Raw genomic sequence first — 7,175 nt, 5'->3', positions numbered from 1 at the left:
TTCCGCAGAACGCCCTGACGGACGCTGGGCTGAGCCAATAGGAGAGGCAGGAGAGGCGGCGGAGCGCCAAGGACGCAGCCAATGGTGTCAAAGTGGAGGCGGAAAAAATGGAATTGAATTTCTTCTATGGATCAACGCTAGAGTGAGCTATCATCAAGTGAATCCAGGTACAATATCTTTTAAATCAATCAATAAATAACACATACATACATACACACAAAAATAAATAAATAAATAAATAAATAAATAAATAAATAAATATCCTACTGCCGTACTTCACGTACTTCATATGACGTCACTATCTCTATCCTGCTCATTTCCATGTTATGATCCCATAGATATGGTGTACAAATGACGTCTATTTTCAAAATCAAATGTGTCCCTTGAGCCCAAATTTTTGCCCATTCTTGATGTACTATATTCACGAATTGCAATTTTTATTGACAACTGGTGCTTGGTGAATATCGGGGGTGTTTCTGACGTTTTTAACTCCTTCACTGCCAGACCATGTGCAAAAATGTGTCCACGCCAAGTGCCAGGGTTTTTGTCATTGTCACTGGAATTCCCGGACCCACAGATGATTGAGTTTTAAGACTACATAAACATTTAACACAGCATTAGAAACCTTACACTTTCTTCTTTCATGAGAAAAAAAAGAGTTAATTCCCAAGTTATATGGGGCTGGAGTTATATGAGCTTGAAATGAGGGTGGCTGTCCAAAATACAATGCAACATATTATTATTATTAATTTATTTTAAAAAAACCGTCAAATAAGATCAGAATATGAAAGGAGAAACAACCCTGGTGGAATATTGTAAAGTCAATAATGGCATGAGCCCTTTTGGCTTGGCAGCCCAATAAAAAAATAAGACAGTGGCTTAAATTCCTCTTTCAAGATGTTAGTCATCACCTCAAAGTGTACCTCTTCATATTTCTCTTCTTAAACCGAGCGTGCGAAAATCACCTTAAGCGCTCCTGTGTTTTAATTTCCGCCCAACCGTGTCCGCTCTGGTGGAATGGTGACACACCAGCCAGCTGAAGGGAGGGCTTGTCAGTTGCCTTCACGTCGCCTTCACGTCGCCTTCACGTCGTCGCTGCTTTTTGCGCAGCAGGTGTCGAGTCACACGCAGGAGCCAAAAGCGGCCATTTTGACCCCACTGGAATGACTTGTCTTGTTCACGCATGGCCAAACACTTTGAAGGAGAAGCACATCTGCACGTCGACAGCTCATTCAACGCCTGTTTGAGGGAGAACAAAGGCTGAAATGGGAGAGACTTTTCATTGACATCAACCCTCTGGCTATTTGCAAATTGTTATTGAACTCCTTCACCGCCAGACCATGTGCAAAAATGTGTCCACTGCAGTGACAGGTTTTTTTTGTCATTGTCACTTAAATTCCAGGACCCACACAAGATTGAGTTTTAGGACGACAAAAACATTCAACACAGCATGAGAAACCTTAGACACTCTTCTTTGATCAGAAAATTTCTAAATGATATGGCTCTGGAGTTATATGAGCTTGAAATCAGGACGGCGGTCCAACATACAACGCAACACATACATATTGGGTTTATGTAGCACTTGAACAACAGCTCAAGGTGGAACAAATCGCTAACATGGGGAAAAAAAGGAAATACTACCCCTTTGTGGAAGGGAAAAGCACATTGCCACAGGTCTGATCAGCGCTTTATCTAGCTGTCTATTAGCTATTTAGCTATCTAGCTTGCTGGATAGCTATCTATTAACTATCTAGCTAGCTATCCTTTCCTAATAAAGGCATATCCAATCCAATCCAATCCAATCCTTTAGCTATCTTGCTGGCTAGCTAGGTATCTATCAGCTAAATAGCTAGCTTTCTGTCTATTTGAGTTACTTCCGGGTTGAGTGAACGCTGACGCGTGTGGCTGCCGCTGCGCACCCACAGATGAACTTATCCTGTAACTGTAAAGTGACCTTGAGAGTTTTGAATGGCGTTTAGAAATGAGGCGTACTATTATTTATCGCCACCCCCACAAGAAAAAAATATCCCCCAACAAATTTGGATATGGCGCTTCAGGTCGGATGTTCAATTCCCAAATAAATATTCAACAACTCGTATGCATTGCGTAAATACATGAGAAATTCATCAGAAGAGGCGCAAAAACGGCATTCTCTACACACAACAGTTTTCACCGTTTGCAAGGTGGTGGTGGCGTACCCCAAAAAAGCAGGCGGGGGGAGGACCAAGGTGTATTTGATAAATTGTATTTAAAAAAAGTCAGCGGGAACAAAATCTCAAACAACAAAAAATGTCCAAAGTAGCAAACAAAACCAGGAGTAAAACATGGCAAGACAAAAGAAACCTGACAGGGCGACACCGAAGTCCACCGATTCGAACGAGCAACACCTGTGCAGCTGCAGGCAGGGGCCCGACGGCGCCGCCCGTTGGTCGCAAAGCGAAACGTGACAACAGCTGGGAATGGCGCGGCGTGGTGGGCTGGGTTGAGACGCCGTGAAATAAACGCGTTAGATAAGCCTCCGTCTTTATTGAGAGAGCCTCATGAAGCTCGCCGTTGTTTAGAGTAGCAAATGTCGCACCGGGAGCAACACGTGAGGCAGAATTTGAGGTGTGGATTAGTGAGGGTTCAACACTTGTTTGGTTTCCTTCTATAAATAATTCTCCCTTTAGCAGAAAACGCGATCGACAGGCCTTTGAATGTCATAAATATCGGCTTGCATGACTGAGAGGGTCATACTGGGGCGCAAACAAGTTTCTTTTTTTTCTTTGTAAATATTCTATGAACAATCCAACGGATGAATTATGATCCTAAAACTAAAAACCAGGTTGCAGTTATATTCTTACCTCATTTCTACTGAAACCAAGTCTTACAATCACTTTTACGAAACACAATCAACCATAAAAAAAAAAAAAAAAAAAAGATTACCGTCACTTCCGGTGTATATGGGGCACCCAAAAGCCTTAATTTTCTTCCAAAGATGACCCTGCGCCTTAAATGCCGATGCGCCTAATATGTAAAGTCATATTGATAATAATAATAATACATTTAATTTCTAAGCGCCAAAGAAGACTTACAGTCCGCACGGCCACAGTGGAACCTCGGTTGTCGAACGTCTCATAGTTGGAACAAATCGGAGTCTGAACAAAATATTCCAGAAATTCTCGCTTCGTAGTTCGAACACCAGTCTTGGAGTTCAAACGCCAATACGACGCGTGAGTGCGTACGCGAGGGCGGCATACTGAGCGGCGTACGGGCGTATCGCTCTCTCCGTGACCAACTGTTGTCGCTTGCGGACGTGCTGCGTTTTGCTCTAGCGTTTAATATAGGTGTACCAAGAGTTTTAGCCCCTAATCAGGCCTCCAAAGAAAGTAAGTGCTGCTACAAGTGACAAAAGAAAAGTAGTGCGTGCAACCATTGCATTTAAGAAAGAAATAATGAAGGAGGTGTGCGAGTGTCTGATCTGGCGAGGGAATACAGCATGGCGAAATCTACCATCAGTACGATATGAAAGAATAAGGAGGCTGTGAAATCTAGTGACGTGACCGTGGGAGTGAGAGCGAGTGTCATTGGATAGAAATTTGAAGAGAAAAGAACATCCTGTAGCCGAGTCATCCGTCGCTGTCACGTTCCGAGCGAGCGAGAGTGACGGCAGCTGACTCGTCGGAACGTAGTGGAATGTTTGGCATCCCAAAACAGGCAGAGACGTACTAACCAAGCAGGATGTTTATTCACAAATCAAAGAAAACACGGCGAGTAAGAAGGCAGGGGGTGATCCGACCCGCTTACTACGTCAAAAAGCAAATGGCACACGAGGGTGCAAAATGACGCAATCCCGCAAGATGACATCCATTTACGGGACGCGGGGAAAATACCTCGGAGCGGATACACTCGCGCATCGAAGGAAGAGTCCAGGTACGGTGGCGAGGTGAGTCAATCATCCGGCATTGGCGAGGTGATCGCGAACCGTAGAAATGCCCCGTGTCGGTGATTAGAGAATTGACAGGGGTTGGAGGGTGCCCGGGGGAGGCAGCCCCGCCCCCCGCTGTCAACTCGCAAGTGACAGGAGCAAAGAGATGGTTTCGGTGTTCGAACAAATCGCTTTTCGAACAGGGTCCTGGAACGAATTGTGGTCGAGAACCGAGGTATCACTCTATATGATGTCAATCTGTTGTTTTAAGTCACGTTTTCCATTGAATACTGTTATATAACAAACTGTTTACAGTTCATTTATACATTGGATCACTTTTCGTGTCATTTTTATCATTTTATATTTCGCATTATCGATTTTTATGACTGTATAACTGTACCTGTAAAGTATACAAAACTGTTTAGTGTACAGTTCATTTCTAAATGTTATACTTAGCCTGCTCTCCCTGCTAACGGCCAGAAGAGGTCGCCCGCCCGACACACACGTGCAGACTCAGGCGGACGCCGAAGGAAAAAAGCAGTGTACACTACTACAGGAGATGTTGCCGTGACAGTATCTGCACTGTATAACTACTGTATTGAGTGTAGTCACGCAGTAGATTGCTGTGCGAGTGTGTGCTGGCTGGCCAAAATTGAAGTACGCCTTGCCGGCTGCTTGCGCGTTGCGGTGCCAGGCGCAGACTTAAAAAAAAAAAAACGGGGTCACGCGGTCATGCTCGTAAGTACGGATGGTCGTACCTCGCACCTGTCGTAACTTGGATGTTACGTGTATTATATATGCAAATTTAAGTAACACATTAAAAACATTGTCTTCTATTTGAATATCACATCCCTGGATGTCCCGAGCACCAACATCCATAAAGCAACAGAAGATAGACATTTTAATAGGTTGTCTTCCCACGAACTGATGGATTTGTAACCTGGCTAATGAGCTCTTCCTGTGAAGAGCAAAGGAAGAAGTAGAAAAACAAAATACAGGAGCTGCTGTAAAGTCAGTCAGTCTCGCGGCGCCATCTTGAAGTCAAAACAACAACAATAAAACTAAATAACAAATAATATGACAACACAAAGACACGGAGAGTCCTTCATTCTTCAGCACTTGCTGTACCCTCTTTGCGACATGAAGCAGTTCTAGATGAAAGAGGAGAGGATCAAAGCGTCCTTTTCACCAGTGGATCAGGGACGTCACGGTGGAATGTCCACGTTTGCTACAAGCTAAGTTTTCAAAGCAAACGCAAAGCTGTTGCATCCCTTGATGGAATCATCTCCTGCCCCGCGTCAATCCGCTTCAATTCCAAGGCGCGATAAGATGCGACGTGAAACAAATGGTTGTGAAAATGACGATAATGACACAGGTGGAAGCTGTTTTGATGAGACGTCAAGCCCAATCTGTCAGTGGCAAAGACGCAGCGACGACGACGCGCTCGCCAACAGCTGTCTGCAAAAGCAGCCACCCCCGACAATCCCCGCGGAGGCGCCGGTGCTACTTTGGGCGTCTTGCTCGGTCGGGATCCTGTCAGCGACGACCCCCCCCCCCCTCTCCCCTCTCCAGGTGACGCCTCCCTATCCCCCCCCCCCCCCCTCCCCCATGACAACATTTCATGTTCTTGTCTCGGCCATGTTGAAGACGTGACTTGGCTCATTTTGGAAACATTCTTTGCCGAGGCTGTTTTCATAAGCGCGCATTGTATTTTACTGCAGGTGCTTAAAGATTGTTTTTTATCCTCCGTCACGGAGCTGTCACCCCCCCTCACCCCCCGTCCCTCCCCCGTCTTCTTTATGAAAAAACAGTCAAGTCTGGACCTGGTATCGGACTTCCTATCTGGTGTTTGCGGGGAACAAGCAGACAAGTGTTTGAGACCTTGAACTCGTCATCAGGGCGGCCATTGAAGCGGCCGCGGTTCACTTAGCAAAGCTCCGAAGGGGACGCAGACAGCCTGACTGTAAACATTGACGCGAGCTGCCCCGCCATGGAATATTCAAGCTTTCCCAAACATTTCAAGCCAAAAGGACAAAAGTCAAAACGAGCCTGTTTGTGTACACTAAGAGCGTCACCAAAATGCTGAGGCTAATAGTACGACTACAGTGATTTCATTGGTTCCAAGGAAGTGTGAGGAAGGCCAAAAGTTTGTCTGCCAAACATTCATTTCCCATAAGAAACCATAAAAATGGGAATAATCTGTTCTCATGTCCCCATAAAACATCATTTTGTACTAAATAAGCCTTAAAACTACACAAAATAGACCTGATGTTATGTATAATAAACGTGCTATTGTATTGTAATTAAAGAAATAAACTGTACTGCATAATAAAGTCATTTTATTGACCTTTATGATGGTTGTTGATGTAGATGCCTCTTGATGACATCCGAGTGAAGTTGCCATGCTTTCTCGTCGAGATAATACCCTCACTCACACTGTCCCCCGCTAGCTGATTTTCATTCATCCAAATCAACAGAAGTTTTTTTTTGCTTAGACAACACAGAAACACCCTTAGCCACACGTAGCAATGGGCGACTTAGTGTATTGGTACTGGGACGCTAAGTCACACAAACGGACACCTAGTTGGTGTTTTTTGATGATCTCCTTCTTCTGCTCAACCGTCATTTTCTGTTGTGTCCTCTTCGGCTTAACACTAACGTGTGGTGGGCTCTTTTTCCGTCCCATCATAGCAAAAGTATCCTTCATTCACTTGATAACAAACCACGTCAGCACTGAGTGCACTGAAAGAAAGCGGGTGTGGAAAAGTAGTCCGGCAGCCACGGTGGCGCTCTTTGGCCGTGTGGTTTGGTGTTCTTCCGCCGAAAACCAGTTTTTCAGCCGAGACTATCTGCTCACGAATTTAATCAGTCAGCGGAGGTATCACTGCACTCATTCTAAATGAAGCGGGAAATGTGTTGTTCAAGTTATAGATCAAACACCGATTGTGAATGTTGCTATTCAGCAAAAAGTACCGAATCGACACGTGCTTTCAACACTGACCCATAGTGGCCATTTTGAATTTTAAAGGACAACCGACACCGTCGGACAAGTTGCGTCCATCATTTGTCAAATGACTTCTACTGAGCGCATTTGACCAAGATTCCATTGCTACATTTGACCTTTTAAGACTCGCGCTGAATATTCAGGAAGTCTCGTTTTTGAGTTGGTGACGATTCCTGACGTCACGTCACGTTTGGAACGCCCCTGACCCAGAAAGGACACACAATGCATTTTGGGTACTTTTTTTTTCGTCTGAAAACATAGTGT

This window comes from Hippocampus bargibanti, linkage group LG02 (assembly GCF_051943395.1).
Source record: "Hippocampus bargibanti isolate YZ-2025 linkage group LG02, ASM5194339v1, whole genome shotgun sequence".
NCBI lineage: Eukaryota > Metazoa > Chordata > Actinopteri > Syngnathiformes > Syngnathidae > Hippocampus > Hippocampus bargibanti.
This window is presented reverse-complemented; position numbering follows the sequence as displayed.